Source organism: Thunnus thynnus, chromosome 14 (assembly GCF_963924715.1).
Source record: "Thunnus thynnus chromosome 14, fThuThy2.1, whole genome shotgun sequence".
NCBI lineage: Eukaryota > Metazoa > Chordata > Actinopteri > Scombriformes > Scombridae > Thunnus > Thunnus thynnus.
In genome coordinates, this window is record NC_089530.1 from 5,267,417 (window position 1) to 5,291,313 (window position 23,897).

Below are 23,897 nucleotides of genomic sequence, written 5' to 3' on the forward strand. Positions count from 1 at the left end.
GCTTAAAAGAACAACTGATAAATGTTTATTGTCATTAGTAATGGTCATTGGCATTTATACTGAGGATTACTGCTGATGAACATAGTTATGTCACAAATAGGATCAAATGTCTATTTAGTTAAACATTAGTAACTATGGTCAGTAAATTTCTTCTGTTAGAGGATGATTTGGATTTATTATAACTTTGGTCTTATTTTAAAGCTGCACTAATCAATATGTTTACATTAACGATGAAAAAAATTAGTATGTGAAATATGAAACGTGTCTATTGTGGTGACAAACCCGGATCACCCAACTCTGGAGGTTACTCTGAGCTCTACCACAGCGTTTTAGCATCTTTCAGCTCATTGTTTTGGTTTTACAGCCAGCAACTTAACTATATTAGTTAAGTCTTATTGCTCTCATCAGTTTCCAGCTGTGGTATGCAGCTGTTTGCAGTAATAAAGCTCTGATAAACACATTGTACGTTACCTGCTCAGTAACAAACAGCAGACCAACAAATTTGACAAGCTATTGAACATAGTGGAACATTTAGCACCACCACAGGAGTTTGTGGAGACCAAAGCAAAGTTTAAAGGAGAGTGAATATTGGGCCTACAGTTTCCAGGTGGCCAGAAACCCAACTCCAACTGAATGTTAATGTTGGTCCGTGTCTGCTTGCTAAGACATTAAACATATTAACCTTTAAATGCTTGTAGCACTGGCCCAAAGTGTCTAAATAAATGGAATGCAGAAACATTGCTTTGGCATAAGAATTGAAAGACAAAACAGCAATAAAATGAATCCCAACTTATCCGTCGTTATCATCCATCACAATTTACAGACTCACTTACTGGTTCAACTTTGACCTTCCTTTCCTGTCCAGTGAAAGATTGGTTTGTTTACAAAAGGTCCAATAACTGTCTGACCTCTCCCATTTCCTGCCTGATCAGATCATGACTGTTATCATCATAATCAGTAAAGATGATGGCCACAACTACGAGAATAAGACGCAAGTTGCAATTAACCAGAATTTTCCTTTTGATATAGCTTGGCCAAGAAATTTGTCATGTTAGTATGACACAGTGGGGTTGTGGCTAGATGGGTGTTTTTTTTCAGTGTCTTTACCAGCCAGGAAGATGAGGGAGAATGAATGAGTAATGCTGTCTTCTCCCTCGTCATCTAGCATTGCTATGCCCTTGAGCAAGGCAGGAAGCCCTGCTCTGTGGCCAACAGTCTACTGGCAGCTCCCAAGCCTGAAACAGATTGAATGTGAAGCAGACTGTTGCTCCTGGAAAAGAGAAAGTATATACTCAATTGCCTCCCCTGAATGACTGTAAACTATAATATGTGTATATCCATGGCTTTGTAAGACAGTCCTACATTCTTGCAAACCTCAGTGTCTTGTTGTATTGTCATAAACCAAATCTAGGTAATGTAATAAGTCCAAACTGGCAGCAGGGTCTGGGAAAGTACAGTCCTCTGCTCTGTATCGGTTTGTAGTCAGTGGATGTGGTTGGCGGATGGGGATAGTGGGCAGAGTATGTACGTCTTTCTCTCTGTGTGTGTATGCGGGTGTGCGTACAGTACTTGTGTGTCGGGTAGAGGGTCTAGCCAGCTCTCGTTTCGCTCCATTTGCCATCGAACCCCAGCTGAAATAAAGAACACATGGAAGCTGTTTTGAAGCTCCCTCAATGCCGGTTAAAAATCGAAATTTCCCCCGCGACTTCTTACTGTCTCCCTTCAACCCTCCGCCCATCCCTCATCCTACCCTTTGTGCTTGGAACTGTTCGCCCGGAACAGGCAACACCAATCGACCTCAAAATTTCCATTCGGAAAAGAGACGAAAAACCAAAATAAACAGATGATGAAGAAAAAAGAGAAGAAAGAAGTAAAACAACGTTTGCGTGCACGGCTGTGATGGGAGGGCAAATGCTGTGCCAACTGTGTTATGGTTGGCAAACCTTGAAGTGCCTGATCTACAGTTGAAGGAGGGAAAAAAAAAGCACAGAACTGGAGCGACAGCCTGCCATACAGTGTGGTCGCCAGCCGCTGTATGTTTGAACCATGGGAGAAATTTCATGTGGTTGTAATTTTCATATTAAAGTAATGGGGGTCTATCAGTGTTTGAGATGTACAGATGTAGCCTATGCACCAGCTGCTGTGTGTGTGTGTGTGTGTGTGTGTGTATGAACATTTACAGTGTCATTGCAGCTAGCATGTGTGTCGGGAGATATACTGTAATTTACTTCGTAATAGCACCTAATAATGGCACTTCAGAAATGCCACAATAAATGGTATGTTGGGTAGGGTGTGAAAAGGAAAAATAGTCCTTGAGTACCATTCTCCATTTCAGCATTACAGGAAAGCACTTTTGAACATTTCATGACATATCAGCTTTAGACTGATGTATGAGGCTGATTGTTTTTTTATTTAAATTCAGATGTGGTCCACTTAGTGTCACCGAGTACTTATGTTAAATTGACCTACTTGAGTCCTATGGAAAGCCCTTAAACTCAACATGTTCTAAAGCAATTCGTTCGAATTTTGACCAGATTCTACAGTACAGAACAGTGGTGATCAAAGTCGACATTTTGCAAGTCCAGAGTCAAGACAGACAAGTATCAAGATAAGTCCTTAAATAAATTAAGTTCCCAAGTCAAGTTCAAGACTGAACCATCATGTTTTAAGTCCTTAACACATTACTGAAACAGAAGGAAATATTAGGCTATTACTTCTAAAAACAAGTCAATGATGGATAGCTAACATTACACATTACCAATATGCTGATGATTTTAAAAGACAGCATTTAGGTTATGGAGTTATGGATTTCCTTACCACGCTGACACTGTTGAGGGTTTATTGTTTTCATCAGTGTCTCTATTTGGATACTTCCATTATTACATTATATACTTGTGTAGTGCATGAATTTGGACAGGGTAGTGTTGTCTCAAATTGGACATGGCTGTTGTTCACTTACTGGAAATGATGATCACAACATTTGATGGCGTCCTCACTTCCTGGGAGGTTGGACTCCCGAGCGGAACTTGCCAAGTCCTCAACAAACCTACCTAACTGTACAGTGACAAAATAACCTCAACTCAAAGCTCCACTAAGACTTTTTTTCTCACAAAAAAATAACCTCACTGGCGGAGAGATTAAGTTAATTATTTTAGTCTGTAATGTAGCTAGAATAAAAATACAAACTGTTATGTGGCTTATAAAAATAAAACATTTAGCGGCTCCTCACATCTCTGAAAATGTCGCAACAGCTTTACAAACAGGCATTATTTGGATAAACTTACCACATATTGGGAATCTACATGGTTACTTTCTGGAAATAATAAAACTTAATAAATTGACATATTAACAGTCCTTCAGTGAAAATTACAACAGCTTTTAGCCTGCTTTAAAATCTCTGCTAGGTTGGTGGTCCCTCCCCTACCGCTACATAGCCAAGATGGCAGCCATTGAGGGTGAGAAGTGTCCAGTGTTCCATACTCAACTTTTTGACCGTTATGAGTACACCATCTGGGTACTCATAGTACACTGCATTTTGCTATAAATGTCAGTGTGAATGCACTCATGCACTCAAAATAGCAAATGTAAGTACGGAAGAACATGAATTGAGACATAGCACATTTTCAAAGTTAAGTATTCAACACTAACTTCTTAGCTAACATTATCTTAAACCGTAGCTGGCCATAGATTATTAAACATAACTTACCGTTCTTTGTGTGGCCTCAAATTTTGAATGGCAGTGGAAGTTTTATCTCAGTCTGATATTTCTTAGCTGCATGTTTTGCATGTTGCTGCTGACCACAGCACAGTCTTTATATTCTAATGTGGTAATCTAAGGTATTATCTATTGTCTGTCTGCTGGCCCAAATACAACTTTTCTTCCTGCTTGAATGTGATTAGCCGCTTTCGGATTGATTCAAAGTATATTATTATCAGAGTTAATTCGCTGCACACTTATAAGTGTATATGTTATAAGATCATTTTTAATCCTCAGGCTTGTTTAGGATATTGAGTGATTCCAAGTCAAAAGACTGAAGTGTAAGTTAAGTCACAAGTCATTTGTGTTTAAGTCAAAGTCGAGTTGTTAGTATTGTGATTTTTATGGACTCCATGTTAACGTTATTATAATGCTATAATTATTCTGAAGTAACAACTGAATCTAGATGAATAAAATATTAACTTACAATGGAAGAAATATAATTATTGTATAATTATATTATGTAATTGCACTTACCAGAAGTAAGAGTTACCGATAGTTTTAAAAGTCTAATATGGGATATTCATGAGTGTAATCCTTGTTTGAGTCAACCTATATGTGTTAAATGTATTTATCATTATGGGAGTACAAATTTGATGCTTGCCGTCCAGGTGTTAACTCTTTCCTCCCTGCTAAAGTAAACCAAGCTTGGTACAGCAAATATAATGCACAACAGTTAACTTGGCTTACAGCAGCAGCAATTGCAGTAATGTTAGCAGCAGTGGTTAACAAAGGAAGTGTGCAACAGCAGCATTGGCAGCACGAGTGCACAGTGCATGTCAGCATAAATAAACCACCATATTGCAAGTGGTGCCATACGTTGCAGAGTAAACAGACTACAGCAGTGGAGCTCAAGTTGTCTGCTTGATCTAGCTTGCATGCCTCACTCCATTTTATTTTTTTAGTTATTAGCTGTCACGTCATTGTTGGGGTGGTTTAGCCCTTCATCAGTCAGCTGTGTTTAGCCCGGAATGCCTTTCCGATTCAGGTCATTGTCTGGCTGCATGTTTGCTGTTACGACAAAGGCGTTAAGGACAAGCCCTCTCCCTCAGTGACCCTTCAAGGCCTGTTGATACAGTGAGTCTCATGTTCAGGCTTCCCATTTATCTGTCACCACTGGGGTTTAAATCTGGCCTTATTTGTGTGTGTGTGTGTGTGTGTGTGTGTGTGTGTGTGTGTTCAATGGGTGGTCTAATGTTGGTTAGTACTGAGTACTGAGACTTTTTATGTCTTTTTAACAAAACAAGATGAGACTCTCCAGCTCCTCCATTGTAAATCATCACATATTCATCCTAGGGGACAAAAGCATTGTGACCTCTGACCTTTTATCTGTTTTCCTACAGCTCAATGGATTTGACTTGCCCCTCAAGTAAATGGTCTCACTGCTGATCATCATGGTGTCTAAGCAGCTTTTATTTATTATTTATTAAAGCACAGTGCCAGTATGCTTTTTGTTCATTTTCTGTGGGTACTGACGATATTTGTGCGCAAGCAGAATGACCAAAGATATGTCGAAATCAACTCTGGAGACGTTTAAAGCGATAAAGGTAATCCTTCAGTAATGAGAATAAGTCAACCATGTTTTGAAAAGTTGCACAATGTTCATACTTCATGTTGATTCTCACAAGTTAAAACGGGATATCAGGAGCCGTCTGATTTCCATTTGCAGCCTTTAAGCTATTAAGTGTTTTGGCATGAAAATACAGAACTTAAACATACTTCAGTCTACTTTAGGAACACTGGCTATCTAACTTTAATACTGAACTGCATGTTAAACCCTACTTGCTTTCACATTCAAGTCTTGGATGAGGATCTGTGGACAATTTTATGTGACTGGAAACAAAAAGAAGAGCTTTGTTGATTAAACATGTTTAATTTTACATCCGAGGCACGCCGTCATATCTTTAAACAAAGAAAGCTGTGTGTGTGTGTGTGTGTATAGTGTTTGACTGTTGGAACACTGGTATTTGCTTTTGACCTGTGCCAATAAAAATTAGGTTTGATACAACTATCAGCTCTTTGAATGCACCAGTAACACAAACCGAGACTCACTGATGCGTCACATGTATGTGAGGGAAAGGAGCTGAGGGAAGGAGCGGGCAAGAGAACAAACCAAAGAAACAGCGTTCATGTTTCTGAGCTATACATCAGATTCCCTCTCATTACTCCAAACCCAGATATTTGCAGGGTTTTCACACGTCCTTCATAGAGCAGTGTGGTTTTGGATGGGGGTTTCTCCCTCTTGGCCATCAATGTGAAGAGGGTCCCAGGCTTGATTCAGACAGCAGGATTAGTGGTAATACTTCTTGCCAGGGAGATGGGTGGATGATGAGGAGGAGGAGTAGGAGGAGGGACAGGGATGGAAAGCTTGTAACCTAAAAAAAAAGTCCTTGAACTTGGGAAAAAAAAAAAAAACAGACGTCACTTCAGATTAATGACAATGCATTTTTAATTTGCTCTTGTGGGGTTTGAATAGCTTTCAGGGGACCTGGGGTCACGCAGCTCGCTGTACCTTTAAGGGCCATGTCAAACTTCATTTCTTGTAAAAACATGAAAATCCCCGTGGTTGTAGTTCAGAGGTTTACACAACAGACAGAGAAAGTAGAAGAAGAAGAAGGAGGGATGGATGGTTGGTTTGGAATGAGGGAGGGGAGGTTTGTGCTCGCCTACTGGATGGAAGCCAAGGGAAGACTTGGCAGAAATTGTAGGATATCTGCGGTTGGAGGAAGGAGGAAAGGTCTGGATGATTTTTAAACAGAGACAGAGAGAGAGTGGGCGCTATTGACCTATATCCAGATCTTCAGACTTCAAACAGTGGTTTGAAAAGCAAAGCAGAGTTTTGTCTGTGACATCCAAGTAACTCCTTTATGTCCTTTATGTCGGTGTTTTATTCAGTCGACACTAATCCTGTTTGGTCTCGCTTGTCTTAAGCAAATCTTCTTGTTTGTTTGGTTCTGAGATGGAGTTTGACTTTTCACTCGATTGGAGGCCTCTCCATCTCCGTTTGTGGTGGGTTTGAGTGAGTGTTTGAAGAGAGGGATCTGTGTGACTGAGTGTCACTTGATCACTTGATTCGCTGCACATGTCGTTATCTGAGAGGAGTATTTGTGTTTGTGGGTCTTGCGGTGATTGACAGTTGTGTCGTCTGAACCCATAACTTACAAGATTCAAGTATTACTGAGCTTGACTGTGGTTCCAATATATTTTCCCAGTTGTTCAATCCATTTAGGGGAAGGTATTTTAACTCTAAAGCCTATGATATACTTATTTTTAACATTTGTGTGCCCATGATGGCTATCCTGTGTTCGGAGGTTGTATGCATCCCTACATATTAACAGTGCACATCTGCAAGATGCAATCAAAGGTTCCCTGTGGAGTTTACTTGTAAACCAATGAAAATTATGTTTGTAATTATGTATCAGCATTTCTGACCACAGCAATTGTGGTTATCCTTGAGGTCTAACAAATGTGTCAAATGCATTCCCTTCCTCTTAAAACATTTGAAAAGCTGATTTTTTAAAATAAATATTTTAAATCCTGCATTGTTTACATCCATGTTTGCTTGCAGTCTTCTTCTTCACTGCCTTTGTTAGCATACTGCCACATTGTTGGCCTTGTACCGACACCAATTGTCACTTAGCAGAATAGGGTGAAACAAGCAGCAGGATGTGAATTGCGTCACCTGCATGTTCGCAACCAAATGGGTACCAACTCGTAAAAACATTGCTCCATAGTGTTACTCATGGTCAAAAGCTTCACAAGGTATGATTAAGTAAATGCAGCAAAGTCTGAAAATGAAACTACTGTATATCCAATTGCAGTTTGTTTTAATGTGTGTCTTGTTGGTGAAAAGCAAGTAAATCTCAAGCCTATTAGCAGATGTTTTAATTATCTGGGATGTCCAGACTAAGTTTCTTTTTTGAACTTTTATGAACTATACAGGTTGAATCTGTTGTTTTCACTTAACAGAAAGAGGACAAATTGCCATTTACTCACATGAAAATCCTCTGGAGTCTGTCTGTAGGAGCTTACATGCACACAGTGTTTGACACTGAGCTGATTCTCCTCCCTGTTCTTTGTCTGTGAACGTCTCCTCTGTGAAACCTGACCACGGGGACAATCATCATTCCTCAGCTATTAGCACCAAATCTTTGGCCGGGTCTGAATGTGAGGAGATGTTGTGTTGTCAGCTGGGGGGCTCTGGTTTCTCCCCACATGAGTGGAGAAAGGGGTCAGTGACGCCTGTCAACGACCCCCAACGGCCCCTGGTTTCCTGTCCAGGGACCACTCAATGGCCTCCATTACGTGTCATTGAAGAACCAAAATGGCCTCTGCTCTAGATTTCCACCCCGGAGTCTTTATCGTGATAGTTGCTCGGCTGAAACTCAAGAGTTTTCATAATGAATGCCCATTGGAAGCAAAAGCAAGCAGTTGAAGATATAGCTAAGATACACATACACTGATATAGGTAATTTACTATGAAAGGCAGTAAGGTTCTTTGTCCAATCTCAGAGATTGGAAATCTTTTCATGGGTCTAATTTTTCCATGCAGATGTCAGAGATAGGCAGCTGTAACCTGAGAAGGAACGAGGAAACCTGGCCAGCAGGATGAAGGACACAGAAGAAAGTTTTGAAAATAATCATTGAGTTTGTTCACTAAAAGGCTGCATTTAAATGAAAATAATCATGTGAAAGACCAAGGAAACAGCTATATGAGCAAGCAGCAAAATGTTTAACACTAAGAAACCACATTTGTTTATATTTTATTCTTTAAGTGAACTTTAAGTGCTCTGTGTACAGGATCTCTAGTTTTGCATGGCACTGATAGGTGCTGTGAATGTCAGAGTGATTTTCATCTGAGCTGAGACGAATTCCTCCTGCCTGACTCGGTGGGAATTAAAAGGAACTTGAACTTGAAATAGTCTCATTGCTGGAAAGCTTAAAGCCCACATAGAAATGAAGAGAGTTGGACCTGTGGTGTGACTTTCTTTGCCTGTGAAAATCATCCAAGAGAGCCGTTCAGTGAACCAGCAGTAAAAACTTTCCACGAGTAATGTCTCGCTGTCTCCTCACCTCGCTCTTTTCTCTGGCCTCCTGGTCTCGAGTCAGTGGGTCAATATTTGCCTTTAACTTTTGACCTGTGTGTTTACCCACGTTTTTACTCAATTACTGCCATCACTGCAGTCGAGCTTGGAGAGACCATTAAGCCGAGGAACCAAAAATCCTGTGTCAGGAAGTCAGAGAAAGCAAAGATTGAGGGAGCTGTGTATTTTTTAATGACATTTCATGATATGTAGTGATTTATAGGCTAATACTTTTATGGAAAAGATGTTGGGGAGATTAACATATTTTCTAGAGCCACAGTGTAGCTTAGCCTATTTACTGTATCTTTGTATGTTGCTGTGCCCTTCAGCAATTTAGTAGTTCTTGTAGTAGTAGTATTACAATGCATGCTACTCTAATGTGGATCAATTCACCTTAGCATTTGACAAAATATGCTTACACTTTACATTATGGTACATAGAATTTTGTGTAGTCATGCAGGAACAAATCGTGACCTGACTAGCAGTTAGCTGTCTTTGGTTTTAAGGAAGTGACTGTGGATCCCCAGTAAAAAGTAATTGCTAGCTAAAACTGGCTACTCCTCAGTTTGGACAAACTTAAGGTGACACAAAAAATGGTTGGGAATAGTGATCATGAAGTAATGAGGCATTCTTGACTTCTTACCTGAGATGGCACAAAAATAGTAGGTAATATTGGAGTAATTCAAATTTGATGAGTCATTAGCTTTGTCAGCCGCTAACTCATCAGATTCACAGTTACATGAACAAATCATTACGTCTGTAAGTAACTTCATTATCTATTAGTCCTCAATTCAGAGTTATTTAGGAATTACATATTAGTGATTCATTAATTTTCAGCTAGTTGATTACTGCCCACATCTCCAACTGTACAGCTGTGATGCTCATTGACCGGTGTGGACAAACAATTGGCCAGTTTTGTAGGTTGGGATCAAGAATGGGCATGTCACCTTCCTTTATAGGTAGCTAACTACATCCATGACAAATAGCAACAGGTAAATTGCCACAAAAATGGTGACCAACAAAACAACCCTCTATCAAATAGAAAATGGATAACTGCTCCTTACCCCTTAGTAACTTCTAAAATTGTACAAAATATTTCATGTCAGTTGAGATGTCCACTGTGTGTTTCTATCTCAGGCTCTTTCTATGGCTGTGAAGTCTGCCCATGTAATGACTACAACTACACCTGCTTTTACAGCTACAACTACTGCACCTACTCCCACTGCAGCCACAAGCAGCCAAAATGGTGTCCAGTCCTTTGGGGTAAAAACAGCTCCATTTATCATTGAGTGAAGTTGCATGAAAGTTAAAAAAAATTCTTTGTTACCAGTGGGCCTTGTGGCAAAACATGTAAAAAAATTCTTTGGTACCAGTGGGACTTGCGGCAAAACAGTCTGAATATTCAGTATCATCAAGGATTTAGGAAATATGTCTTGGTACTAACTTATTCTATTCATTACAGCCAGATGGTGGCAATTATCAAAATTACGTGACACAGACTCATCCCCCTTATTAGGAAAACTACATAACCACAGCACAAACAACTAGCACTAACACTGCCTGAACTGCTATTACTGCAGTTACAAATACCACCACTACCACATATATCACATGTCCATGTGCATACAGTCTGCTGTTAATAATCCAGACTGCTGTGACCTGCTTTAAATACATCCCCAGACTAATAAGCTCATTACTACTCCCCTGTAAGAGCAGTGGGTCAGGAGTTCTGCACACACACTCACAACCACACAAAAGATACACACCGTAATAATGTGCAAAAACACATGTAGTACATACAGTATAAACAAATGCATGCAAGGGACGCACCCTTGCACACAGTCTACATGCCTTTGCAATAACAAGATCCCTCTCGCCTGCATGCCTCACATGCAGACATGGATGCACGCAGAAATGCATGTACACACATACACACACACACACATTTCCTGCTACCCATCCATCTGTACATCCATTCATCCTCAGCTTTACAGTCACTCATAACGAAACTGTTTGTGTAAAATTAGAAGTGAAACCACATCCTCTCTGATTGAATCTGTGGACCTGCTGGTTCTGCTGGGTGGCTGTGCAAACAAACTGAGCGGGCCCATTACAGCTTGGCTCCTCTGTGGCGTCACAACACACACACACACACACACACACACACACACACACACAGGAACACAGGAACACCTAAAAACACACACACCTAAAGTCATTTAGAAGTTGCATTCATTTGGATGAAATCCTACACCGTTATCTCTAATCTTTATATCTAGAGCTAATCAGCCACACACACACACACACACACACACACACACACACACAACACATATACACACATAATGACTCCATTCCTCAAATCATCCCATCATTCCACTGGTCCAGGGACAGAAGCAAAGTATAATAAAGGAAAGCTCGAATAGTAGTAGTAGTAGTAGTAGTAGTAGTAGTAGTAGTAGTAGTAGTAGTGTGAGATGGTTATGGTCCTGGAAAACCTCATACAGAGAAGGTTGGGGCAAATAGTTTGCCTGCAGTTTTCATCCCATTTCCTGCCAACAGTCAGTGTTGTTTTCTTTTAACCATGAGCACAATCATTCCTCAATCTTAACCAGTTTTTTTTTTTCTTAAACTCAACTGAACCTAAACCATAGTGATGGCAGATCAAAAAACAATCCAATCAGTAATTTTTGTAACAGTCGTTTGTAACTGTTTTACATGACTGCTTAATAGTTTTTTACAGTGTTGTCCTGATGATAGCAGCTCCGGATCAGAGTTGTCAGCATCCTCCCTTTTTCATTTCCTCGTTGGACTGTTTTCTCTGCTGATGTTGCTCCTCACTGCTCAGCCCAGCAGGGTGACCGTTGTCGGGCATGCTGTGTAGGGCCAGACTGGCAGTACTGATGGAGGTCTCCCACCCTCTCCAGTCACATCAATCTGCTCTGGCATCTCCTCCTCAGGGCGTATAGAACGCCCTGTGCTGGATCAGAATAAAACTAAATGGTAAGAAAATCTGAACTTGTTGTGTCAAATGTCCCGATGTTCCAGTTATAAAAACTGATTTTATAACTTATGGCAACCTAGCTGGGGTTAATGTGTGTGTACTGTTGACAGAGACACACACTCAGGTGGATGCAAATGAAACTCTGGAAACTCTTTCTTCCTCTGTCTCTCTGCCAGTGTAATCATCTTATTACCTCACATCTCCAATAAGTCTGCTTTTTCTATAATGGAAAAAAAGAGAAAATGAAAAAACATGTTTTTGTGAAAATATTATATATTAAAATATATATGATATGCTTAAGGTCATGGACACATAATGAACTTATGAACTAATAATGAACTAATGAACTTAATTCAGTCAATGACATTACATATTGACTGATTGAGGTGCAGCAGAGGGATTTGGTGTCTGTCTAAGGTAAGTCAAGCACACACATGCACACACATTCTTACAGTGTTTATTTTAGTGCACATTCCTGCTTAAGGTAAGATAGAATCTGTAATGGGTTTGTTGGCAAATGCACAACAGGATGGGAGTGCCAGAAAGTTAATCCAGTGATCAGAATTTACAAATTTGTGATCGACAGCTTCCTTGCTACAACGTGCATGTGACATAATCGATCTGTTAAGGAAATAGACATAAGTGCAGTATCTGTTGGACCCAGATCGGTTTCAGACTTTGATCTCCAGGTTTATTAAAACAGTACCAAGACATAACATGACTCTGCAGCCAGGAGCCATAAAACAGCCTTATCATGTGTGTGTTATTCCTCACAGTGTTTGCTTGGCCAAGTCTGGCTGTTTCACTGGTCTGATAGCTCTGATTTCTTCACTGACTCATTCAGCTGGCTTATATAACTGACTGATGAATACCGCCCTCCTGCTTTCTCTTCCCATCCGCCCCCTCCTTTTCTTTCTTTCTTCTCCATTCTTTCTTTTTCCAAATCAGGCCTCCAGCTCTCTGCTGCCTCACCACATCCATGTCTCCTCATCTTTCAGTCTATATTTACTCTGTTATTCTGTCTCTTATAATAAAACCGGCATTTACAGGTCATTTAGGAACATAGCCTTATTTTGGCAAGAGGAGAATCACATCTTCTGCGGTAGATAAAATTGCTCAGGCAGAAAGAAATTAGCAACACTTGTGTCCGGAAAGGCAATGATACAGAAAACTCAAGCCGAGCCAGGAGGATGAAATCACAAAATAGAGGACCAATGCAAGGGTATTAAACATTTCAGTGACAAAAATCATTTCTATGAGCTAAATATTCCCAGATGCTTCCAACCTATGATGCCCAAAAGGATTTGGGGGGTCTAGAAGAAGGCCAACAAGCTGTCGTTTGAAGGGAACAAATATAATTATGGCTACTTTTTCTTTGTATGATTTTGACAATCAACCAGTGGTGGTTTTGTATAGAGAGAGGATGTTGGAAATGTTATGTTGAAAGCTATTTCATTTCTGAAATTCAAAACAGAATCAAATACCAGCGGCTTGGCCTTTCATGAAAATTCATAGAAATGTGGGAAACCTGAATGAAGCACATATTCATCTGTGCTGTTCTCAAAACCCACAGACACACCATGCTTACCATGTCTGTCTAAGAGTTTTGATTTACACCACACTGCTACCTGCAAAGCCTGCATAGAGCACTTCTGCTTCACTTGACATTTGTTCATATGTTTATTTATTGGATGGTTTTCCTGCTTTGATAGTTATTTAAGAAAAATCTGATGTCTGCAAGTGGAAACATCAAGATTCAGCAGCAGGAGCTTAAAGCTTCGAATAACCTTGGCAGAAATTTCCTTCCATCAGAAATTTCCCTTGGCAAGCTTAGTAACCAGTTCCCAAAAAAAGTGCGCTATTGAGCCTGTTGACTATTTTTCAAGGCCAGGCATCTCCACATGCAGACACGCAAATGTTATGAGAGAAGATCGCTATCAATATCTCCTCTCGCATAAATCCAGTAAAGTGTACAGAATTAAGCTAGTGTGGCGCCAGTGGGGCGCAGGCTTAGATAATGCTACACCTAAATAGAAGACATACCAGTGTTACACCTGCACCACTGTGAATGAAAGAGTAACACATCCGTGCCATTAAACGTGTGTAGAAATTGCTGGCATAATCATAATCTGATACTCTGATGTAAAATATGAGGATGTTGTTGCTTATTGAATCTCGTGTTCTATCCTCAATTAACTTTCGAGACCCAGGCTGTTGCTGTGACCTTTGACCTGGAAGCTGCTTGGTAATGGCTTTGGATGCGGCTGTGGGAAAGTGGTGTCGGTGATAAAAGCGAGGAAGATGAGTCAGATGAGTCATATGAGTCAGAGCGCAGTGTCGGAGAGGCAGCATATCTTGTTTGGACAGTGGTTTCCTGTTGTAGAGCAAGTGACGGGCAGGTTAACTGCTGCTGCCCTCAGCGATCAGCAGAGGGAGAGAAGAGGATGTTTGTCTCTTTACATGGTTCTCTTTGGTGCCACTCTGTTTCACTCACCAGCTCTGGCTTTCTGGCTGTCTGGCTTCATGTTGGTCTTATTTTTGTAGTTTCGGCCATTACTAATGTTGCTCCCAAAGTTTCTTGCAAAGGTCTGAGAATGCAGCAATAATGCTAAAAAGAAGTCAGAAGGGTCAAGAAAAACAAGCGGTTTGACAATTGGCAGCCTTTTCAAAGAAGTTCCATGTTGACCCAACTCGTCTGGAAGAGAGAAGAAAACACAATGGTAAAATTATTACTCAATCTGTATGTTGTAAACATCCAAGGGACCTGCCACAGCTGTGTGTGCACCCAGTTTCATTATTACAGACATTTCTGATGTTCTCACTTTCGGTTTTTACCTCCAAATAAAGTGGTTTAGAAAATCTAATTAAATTTTTCCTGTCAGACATTGTTGTAGCAATGTTGAAATCTTCCCACATGTGAGTTTTTTTAATCTCCTCTACTTTGGTTAGATTTTGAAATTGAAACTAAATGAAAATGAGTGCTGTTTCGCAAAAATGAAACAATATATACCATAGTTGTTTAGCAAAAGTTAATTCATAGATATTTTGCTACTTTGGGGCAGCACAATGAGCTGCAAACACTGACATTTGTCACCTTATGAATTGAATATGGTGAATGTGTTCACAAGCAGCTGACACGGAGCAACATTAGCATTAATTTGGAGTCATATTTCTGTCCACTTGATGAACGCAAGTCCAGTATTCATTCAGCTTTTAGCTCTGTTTTGGTCTCCACTAACTCCTGAGAGAAAAAAAACCCCTGCCTCTTCAGCTGCTAAATGCTCCACTATGTTCACCAGCTAGTTGTTAATGTTGTCTGTCTGCTGGTGATGAGATGAGAGTAAACCAAAACAGGAAAGCTGAGAGCCAAAAAAATCACAATAATGAGCTGAAAGATGCTAAAACGCTGCATAGAGCTGAGAGAAACTGCAGCATGATGATAATTCTCTGTGGGTTCATCACTATGAGCGACCCTCACTTTACACTTAGTTTTTTAATCCATTGTTTATATAAAATTATTGACTAGTGCAGCTTTATATTTTAAAAAGAGTCATAGATTCACATCGCATACAGTATTTTAGTATTACCTTCCCTTACTGTCTTTTTTTCATGTCCACTACTCTCTCTCTCTTTCTCTCTCTCTCTCTCTCTGCAGGCCTGTGTGGCCACCTCAGCTCCCCTGTGTCAGGGCTACACGTCACGGAAAGAGGACCCATCACGGCACTTCACCTGCTGTTCCCAGCATTCCCCGCTTAGCTTCTGTAATCCAGGGGGCCGTGGACAATATAAACACACACAGTGGATTACACTCAGTGTGTGTATGTGTGTGTGTGTGTGTGTCTGTGTCTGTGTTGGATAGAGGAGATGAAACAGAAGATGACTATTCTCGGTGCAGAGTAATCCATTTTCAAACAGCCTGTGTATGTGTGTGTATGTCCATGAAGGGCTCTCTCTCTCACACACACACACACACACACACACACACACACAGGTACACCTATTCATCACTGAAGACAGGCTGTGTGCACGGGGCTTACTCTAGATCCCCAGCTCACACACACACACACACTTGCACACATAACTGTACACGATGGGGCCACCCAAACTCTCTGTGTGCTCCTTTTACTTCTGACAGGATTTTTCTCTTTTTCGTGGTTTCACAGACCATCTCTATTCAACAGAGATCGAATGCCTAAATTTGTGGAAAATTTAAATGCTTCTACACACACACACACCCACACGGCCCACCCAAGGACAAATGTTAGCAGATTAATGAAACATGCAAATATTCAGGGGGTTTGTCCAGATCTGTCCCCCCTACTGTGTCTCTTTCACATGCATGAGGAGCATTAATATGAACACATCGAAGGGCCTGTTCTCTATGCCCCATTTGAATGTTAATCCACGCGAGAGGAGCAATTGTTTTGCTATTGCAATAGATGGAGTTTGGTGGTAGTGTGTGTAGGGGGTGGGGGGGGGGGGGGGGGGGGGTTGTATTGGTGAAGAAACCTTGAAACAGTTTTAACATGTTAATGAACTTGAGGGGTTTAGCACCGGACCTGAACAATAAAGTCCATCCTGAGCTTGAAATGGGAGGATGGGTTTCCTGCTGGCCTCACACACACACACACACACACACATATGCAGACACGCCATCCTCCTCTCTGGACATCCTTAAGATGTCCTGACCCGGGGAGGTGGGTGTGGGGGAGGTAAGTGGGGGCTGGATGCAGTGTCCAGTCCTTCTCCTCGACCCGGCCCGACTCAACAACAACAGCTGAAATGGCTTGCAGATGTGGCTGCGCTCGGCTAATAAATTCTTTGTGAACTCAGCAGACATGGGGGGTTTGGGACTTTTGGAAGGGGGTTGTAGAGCAGGCTGGACCTTAGGGGGCTGTTTGGATGTGCACGTGTGTGTGTGTGTGTGTGTGTGTGTGTGTGTGTGTGTGTGTGTGTGTGTTTGTAAAAGTGTGCATATGTGAGTGTGTGTGGTGTGCTTGCATCCATGATCTCGTGCATGAACCAGTTGGAGTTTTATTGTACACGTGTATCTGTGGTGTGTGTGCGTGTGCGTGTGCATGTGTGCATGTGTGTGTGTATTTGTCCAGTCCAGGTCTCAGTAAAACATCAGGCTCAGCGTGTAAATGTCTTTAGCTGCTGCTCCCGTTGATTTATAGAAATCTATCAAGTAGACCTGTAGAGGCAAAGTGGGGAAAACAGCAAACTGTCTACTGATACAACCCAGGATATATTTAGGTGCAGTAAATGTGTAGGTGGGCCACTTGATCTCTGCCTTAAAGCAGGTCTTTGCACTGAAACAGATGAAAAGATTAATCTCATAAGAAATAAAAAAAACTGTTGCTCAGTTTAACACACTCAGGAGTTTTGCTGCTCCAGACTTGAGTAGCTTATGGTGGCTAATGTTAGCGAACTTTAGATATATATTGCTGTGTAGCTGACATTGTGGCTCTTCTCTATTTGAGCTAACTAAATTTAGCATGTGAGCTAAACTTTTCAGTGGTTGGTGGAGAGTCCATCTCATTCCTGGTGACCTTTTCTCTGTTCCTGCTGGTCTGCAGTTGGTTTCTCTTGCCCATTCCAGTCACTCAGTCCATCATCTAATGATTATTTTTTTAAAGCAAGAGAATCATGGAAAAAGGAGAGATTGCCGTATAATTGCCATTTGTGGCCACAGTCTCCGCTGTTCAGCAAAATTTACACATTCCTGCTTCACAGATATACCCTGGAATTCAGGAATATGGCTGAAGAACTGATGGAAATTCTCCTTTTTACTGTTTTACAATTAACACTTCAAATGGTTCAAGAAATGTGCCCTCTGGTAGAGCTTTTACATAAATATAAAAAGTGAACCAAACTTGAAATCTGAGAATGGTTAAAAACCCCATGCATATATTTAAAGCCCCCTAAAGACAATTTTCTCAAACTATTTCTTACTACGAGCAATTGGATTCTACAGGAACACATTATTTTCTGCCAATGTTTAAAGAGTTTTCGCATGAGTCATATCTGTGTTTGTGTTTTTCTCACTGGTTTGAGGTGGGCGGGACTCAGATGGAAACAGGTGATGTCACATACTACTGTACACCAATGAAATGTGAGCAATATTTGAATCAAAAAGTGAAGACAGTGGTGGGCTATTTGCTTATGTTGCCTGGCCACTGTCAGTCAAATCTGATCCACACCCACACAGTCCTGATGAAGCAGATTAGCTGAGCTTTAGGGAAGTATTTTTTCCCCAAATTTAAACTCTAAGTGGTGCTTGCTTGGTCATTTAGGTTACTTTAAATACAGCCACACCTCTGGAAAGTAGGAAAGTGGTTTGTAATAATTAGCTCCAAAGTAAAATACAAATTTAATCCAATGAATCACCACCAAAACAAAGCCAGTGACAAGGAAATAGGCAACAAAAATCCTGCACTCAGTGTTGCTGTTTGTTTTTCCAAGGATATCCCTTGAGCCTGGATGACTTCCATATATTTTTTCCAAATCATGAGTTTCCCCACTGAAATGAATGATATTTGATTATACGTTGTATAATCTAATGATATGTACACTGCTGCGAGCTATCTGGGTCACATGTCTTTCTTTTTTTTTTACTGGATAAAAGCCACTTTCCCACTGAGGATTTAGACTGTCAGCACTCAGATTACAGTGCTGGTTCACTTTTATCATTAGCTGCATGCACACACACGCACCATACAAATCATATACCTTCACCTGAGTGTTACACTGACAGCACACACAACCACTGCTCAAACAACTTAATGCGTATACACACACGTACACACACTAGACCTCTTTGCACTCTCTTTGGAGTCTTTCTATACAGGGAATGCTGTTTTCCTCTGAACAAAACCAAAATGCCAAAACCATGTGCATGTGCCAAGATGCTGGTATGCCTGGTTTTACTCAGCAAACTCCCCCATACTTATACACACAAACACACACACACACACACACACACACACTTCTCAACACAGATGTAATCAGCAGCTCTGGTGTTCATGCATTGCCTTCCCCCTCCTCCAATAAGACACACACACACACACACACATGGAGCTGCTATCTGTTTCTATCCCCTCTTCCACTCTCTCTCTCTCTCTCCCTCTCTCTCTCCCTTTGTGACAACTTATGTAAAGACTGTGTGTGTGTGTGTGTGTGTGTGTGTGTGTATGTGTATGTGTAGGGGAGAGAAAAGCCTTGGTGACATTAAACACGGTTGACGGGGAGTGGGCAGAATAAACAAGGTCCTGAGTAGAAAGGCTGCCCTTCAAACACTCCATACTGAGTGCATAGGCCCAGGATCAACTGTGTTTATCAAAGTCCTGGGGCTATGGAGGGAGAGAGACAAAGAGAGAGAGAAAGAGGGAGAGGGAGAAAAGTGGGGAAGGGGGCTGAGAGTATTGAGGAATGAGACAAAATTGGTAGATGAAGTGAAATATTGAGTCAGAGGGCCCTGACACACCAAGCCGACAGTCAGCCGCCGTTTGGCTGACCATCGCCTCTAGTTTCTTTTTGAATAATAAAGTGAAACATGAACCTTGTGTCCATCATTGTTGGCACTAATTGTTGGCTGATTCAGCATGTTGAAGTGAATCAGAGTTAGTCAGTGAGACAGAGCTGTGTGACCGGGTGTTCAGTAGTGAATCAGTAGTTTAGTGTGATTTTCTCCTTGTTCGTTTCCACTTCTTTTATAGTCAAGATTATTATTATTATTATTATTATTATGAACTACTGACTAGTTATTTCCTCTCATGATGGTATAGAATGTACTGTATGTACATGTTGGCCATCAGCTGGAGTGATAGTACAACTTATAAGAAGAGGTGAAGCCTTTGACAGTACTAGTTCTTTTACTTGGAGTATCAGGCCACCATAGTTTCCACGTCTGCATAGTTCTGCATGACCGCATGAGTCTGTGTGATGTAAATTTCATCCCCATTTTAACCGCATGGACTGTCCGCACTACAAGCGTGCCGACTGTGCATGTGCTAGAAAAGCAAACTGGGGGCTTGTTTTGTGTATTGTATTTACTATATTCCCATTTCTTGGTCCCCTTCTTATTAAGCGGTCGCACACACAATTTTCTTCTTTTCCATTTTTCTTGTTGTTCTGTCAAATACAACAAACAGAAACTTTTCCTCTTGCTGTCATGAGGTCGCTGCCCTGTTTTCTAGTGCACATGTGTGGAACACAACTCTGACTATAGTTTGTGTAAGAGCTCGTGCAAGTCCACGTACACAGATGAACCAAGGCAAACATGAATGGCCTTAATGGACTGACGTGAGAGCGAGAAAAGCAGACACATCTGATAGTGGTGTACTCTGATTTAAATCTTAGAAACTGCACCGCTCTATAAGATTTGTGCTTAAGACAAAGAGAGGCAGATTACTACGCTGCTGTAAAGGAATGTTTTGGGATTTTTGGATGATCTGTGGCCTGCAGGGTTTTCATTGGAAGCCTGCTGATCTAAGTAAGATACCAATTTCTCGCCACTCTCAAGTACAATTACTGTGTATTGCCATCGAGCGAGGCACTTAATCCTCAGCAACTCTATCGGAGCTGGAGAATATAGAAACAATGTGGTTACACTGATTAGCATCTAAAATAGGACATTGTGAGTGATGGAGAACATTTTTAGATCTTAACTTAAATAAATGTGACAACCCTCTCTGGACAAACTTCTTGGCATCTCCCTGCAGGAGCCTGGTGGGCAGAGTTTCAGAGATTCAGCTCACCTGGACTGACGGGCTTCTGTACAAGCTGGTGGCTTGTGCTGGCTTCCACTCTGTTTGGTTTTGTTGTAGTAAGTTTTATTGATCTTTTAGTTATGTGCAATAAATTTATTTTTAGTTACAACTCATGTGTGGTCTCCCCTCCTTTGTCCAGCCTCGAGCTGGGTTGTGACAAATTAGGGGGCTCATCCGGGATTAAATAAACCATTTTGGTGAGATGAAATTCAGCCTTTGTGGTAGTTTGGCCTGCTTTTGTTTTTGCTGCCTCCTGTGATGATGGGGGTTTGTCAATTTGTTTGTAGGCATGTGGATTTTGGAAAGACTTTGCCTACTTGGTTAACAGTCTGGGGAGTATCATACATGAGCTTTATTTTCTTTTGGGGGAGAGAAAATTTCTAGTCCTTTGTCTCTTTTTTGTTTTGTGTTTAGTTGAAATTTGGTAAGTGCTTGTCTATTGCGCATTTTGGTTTAGGGTGTCCATTATGTTGCTGGAGTTTTTCCCACTAGGTTTTGGTAACAAGCTCTAGCGGTGAGTTCGTTTCAGCTTGACCTCTTAAAATGGGAGTGAAAGTGGGTAGAGCTATATGCTTTCTGGGGGTAACTGCATAGCAGGTGCTTACTGGACCCACTGGTTTACAGTGAGTAAATACCCCCCTTTCACTATCTTTCTGAAGACTGGGGTTGAGTTTATGTATTTACTTGTATTCGTGAGCCTAGAGTGGGGAAGCTCCAGTTTTGTGTGGACTACCTTCTGGTTTTGCTGATGCACATTAGGATTCAGCACTTTAAGTTTCATGTTTTGTATCAGGTTTTTTAATTTGAAAGGGTTTGTTACCTTCCTGTTTGTGTGTCATGTAGTCAGGAATAGGGCCTTAATGCTGACATTCACCTGATGCATTGTCTTTAGTGCTGTGGAGTAATGGAGTTGGCCTTGACACACTCACACATCTGTCATATGTACAGAACTATCCCACATGTTTTTTGTTCTGTCCTTTTCCTCTGCTTAAGCCAACTATAGTCTTGATTGTCTCCTCATTAGTCTTAAAGACAGTTCCACCAGTACCAAGGTTGCAGACATCTGAGGCTGGACAAGATGGTCAAACTTGCGGTACATGTGGTCTTTTTGTGCCAGATTGGTGGGAGGTGTACTTCATTCATGGTATTGTGTTCATTTTAACCATTTGGCAAAAAAGGACTAAAAACTCAGTGGCTTACTGTGAATGCCAATTTTAACTTAACATTGTTTGTTGTAGTTCCAGATCGTGGTGGACCCTTGGTCTCTCCCTGCAGGAGTCTGGTGTGCTGATTGGGTCATCAGGGAAATTCAGCTCACCTGGACTGACGGGCTTCTATAGAAGCAGGTGACAGTCAGTCACTTGCCCTCTCTCCTCTGACTTCCACCCTGTTTGGTTTTGTTTTAGTTAGTTTAATTTATCTTAGTTATGTGCAATAAATCTATTTTTAGTTACAACTCATGTGTGGTCTCCCCTCCTTTGTCCAGCCTCTAGCTGGGTTGTGACAAGCAATATAAAAATACTGCTAAAAGTAAGAGTCCTGTATTAAAAACGTTACTCAATAAAAAGTATGTAATGTAATTATTATCTGCAAAATGTATTTAAAGTATCAAATTAGAAGGCTACCCAAAATGCAGAAAAATGCAGCACACACAAAAATATTGGATTATTACTGTAATATTTACTGTTGTAGTTTGTTGAGGTGGAGCTAATTTTAAGTATTTTATACACTGTTGGGTAGTTTAATTTATAGTAATACATATTTTATAAAGTCATGTTTTGTATGCTACTGTATACAAAAAGCTAAACATTAAAAGAAAATAGCTGGAACTGTCCTTTAAGATCTGACAGCAGGGCAGGATAAAAACCTGCTGAGATCAGTTTAGAGGTTCATGTTAAAAAAAAAAAAAAAAAAAGGTTCTTGACGTGAGTGCAGTTATGAAACAGGTTGAGGATAATCATTACGAGGAGGTATTTACTGTCTGCATTTTACATCCTGTCTCTCTGCAGTCTTTTGTCTTATAAGCCTGCAAGTCAGGTTGGATTTGAGGTTATTCGTACTTGCCACCACACTCAAACTTTATCTAGATTCCCTCGGGCCCCGCAGCGCATGTAATCAGTCTGTATAACAAGTGTGTCTGGGTGGACGTGGGTGTGCATCTATACGCATATGTATGAGATAAACTGTGTGTATTGTGGGCTTGTGTGTGTGTGTGTGTGTGTGTTTTCGTTCAAACTCTGATCTCATCTCCTGAATCACAAAGCGTCTTCCAGCAGGACAGGAAATTGTGCTGGAATTCAGAGTTTATTACACGAGCTGCAGTTCAAAGGCAGAGCCAAGAAAAGAATCAGACAAATCTTTACATTTATGAGAGCAGAATCCATCTCACAGCATACATCACTCCTGCCCTGAGCACTCTAATACCGCCGTGCAGCGGCAACAATATGAGCTCATAAATCAGAAGTCAGCCTCAGGATTGGGACAGCTCGGCTCCCTTTGCAGTGAAAGCCTGACAGGTTGAACTGACTGGTTTCTTTGCTCAGGGGTTGATACATGAAGCACTCGCAGTTAAAGGGTCAGTTCACCCATTACTACAATCATATTTTCTCACTTACTTCTAAAGGTTCCTACTTAGGCAGATAGTGTTTAGTTTAATTTGTCCAAGTTTCTATATATCAGTTTCTGTCCCCAACCCAATAAATGGCAGTGAATGGATTGGAAAAATTATATTTTAAAAGTTCAGCAGAAATTTGTCTTTTCTTAAACATCTTCCCAGTTACAGTCAAGTTCTCTTTCAAACAACATTCTACTGAAGAAATAGTCCCTGTGAAACGGTTATTTCACCCCCATTGTGTTTGGAGTGAGGCACAGATCTCAGAGACGGATATCTTCAAACCTGGGTGAATACAACCAAAACTGTACAATATGCTTGGCGAGATACCACAAGAAGTAAGTGTGAAAATGTTGGGTTTTTTTTTTTAGCTATACTAGTGGTGTGACTCCAAGAATGGCAATGTCAGTCTCTTTGTCAACACTGAAATATCTTAACAACTATTGGATGGATGGTGTTACATTTTGCACAGACATTCATGTTCCCCTCAGGATCAACTGTATTAACCTTTGTGATCCTCCATAACCAGGTCAAAATTCATTTGTTCATTCATTCGTTCACTTGTCCAATACTTTGGACAAGTTAATGACCAATTGAATGCAAACTGATGATGAAAGTTAGCAAGCTAACACACTAAACTAAGAGAATTAGCATTATAAACATTATACAT

General features: G+C 40.8%; 3 long non-coding RNA genes across 4 annotated transcripts; 2 read left to right on the forward strand and 1 right to left on the reverse strand.

Annotated features, from left to right (window-relative positions):
* LOC137196658 (uncharacterized) lies at nt 1-6,145 on the forward strand. The gene is made up of 2 exons (XR_010931294.1): nt 1-4,834; nt 5,101-6,145. It is a non-coding gene; the product is annotated as an uncharacterized lncRNA (long non-coding RNA).
* Nucleotides 6,068-14,818, reverse strand: LOC137196657 (uncharacterized). The gene is made up of 3 exons (XR_010931293.1): nt 14,340-14,818; nt 7,754-12,065; nt 6,068-6,152 (listed from the first exon to the last, which is right to left on the reverse strand). It is a non-coding gene; the product is annotated as an uncharacterized lncRNA (long non-coding RNA).
* On the forward strand, nt 8,140-22,072 carry LOC137196656 (uncharacterized). 2 transcript variants are annotated; one of them, XR_010931291.1, is made up of 5 exons: nt 8,140-8,225; nt 8,310-11,844; nt 15,501-20,672; nt 21,641-21,760; nt 21,855-22,072. It is a non-coding gene; the product is annotated as an uncharacterized lncRNA (long non-coding RNA). The 2 variants fall into 2 exon arrangements; XR_010931292.1 differs by lacking the exons at nt 8,140-8,225; nt 8,310-11,844; nt 15,501-20,672 and adding an exon at nt 21,062-21,239.
* Nucleotides 22,073-23,897: the final 1,825 nt, after the last annotated feature.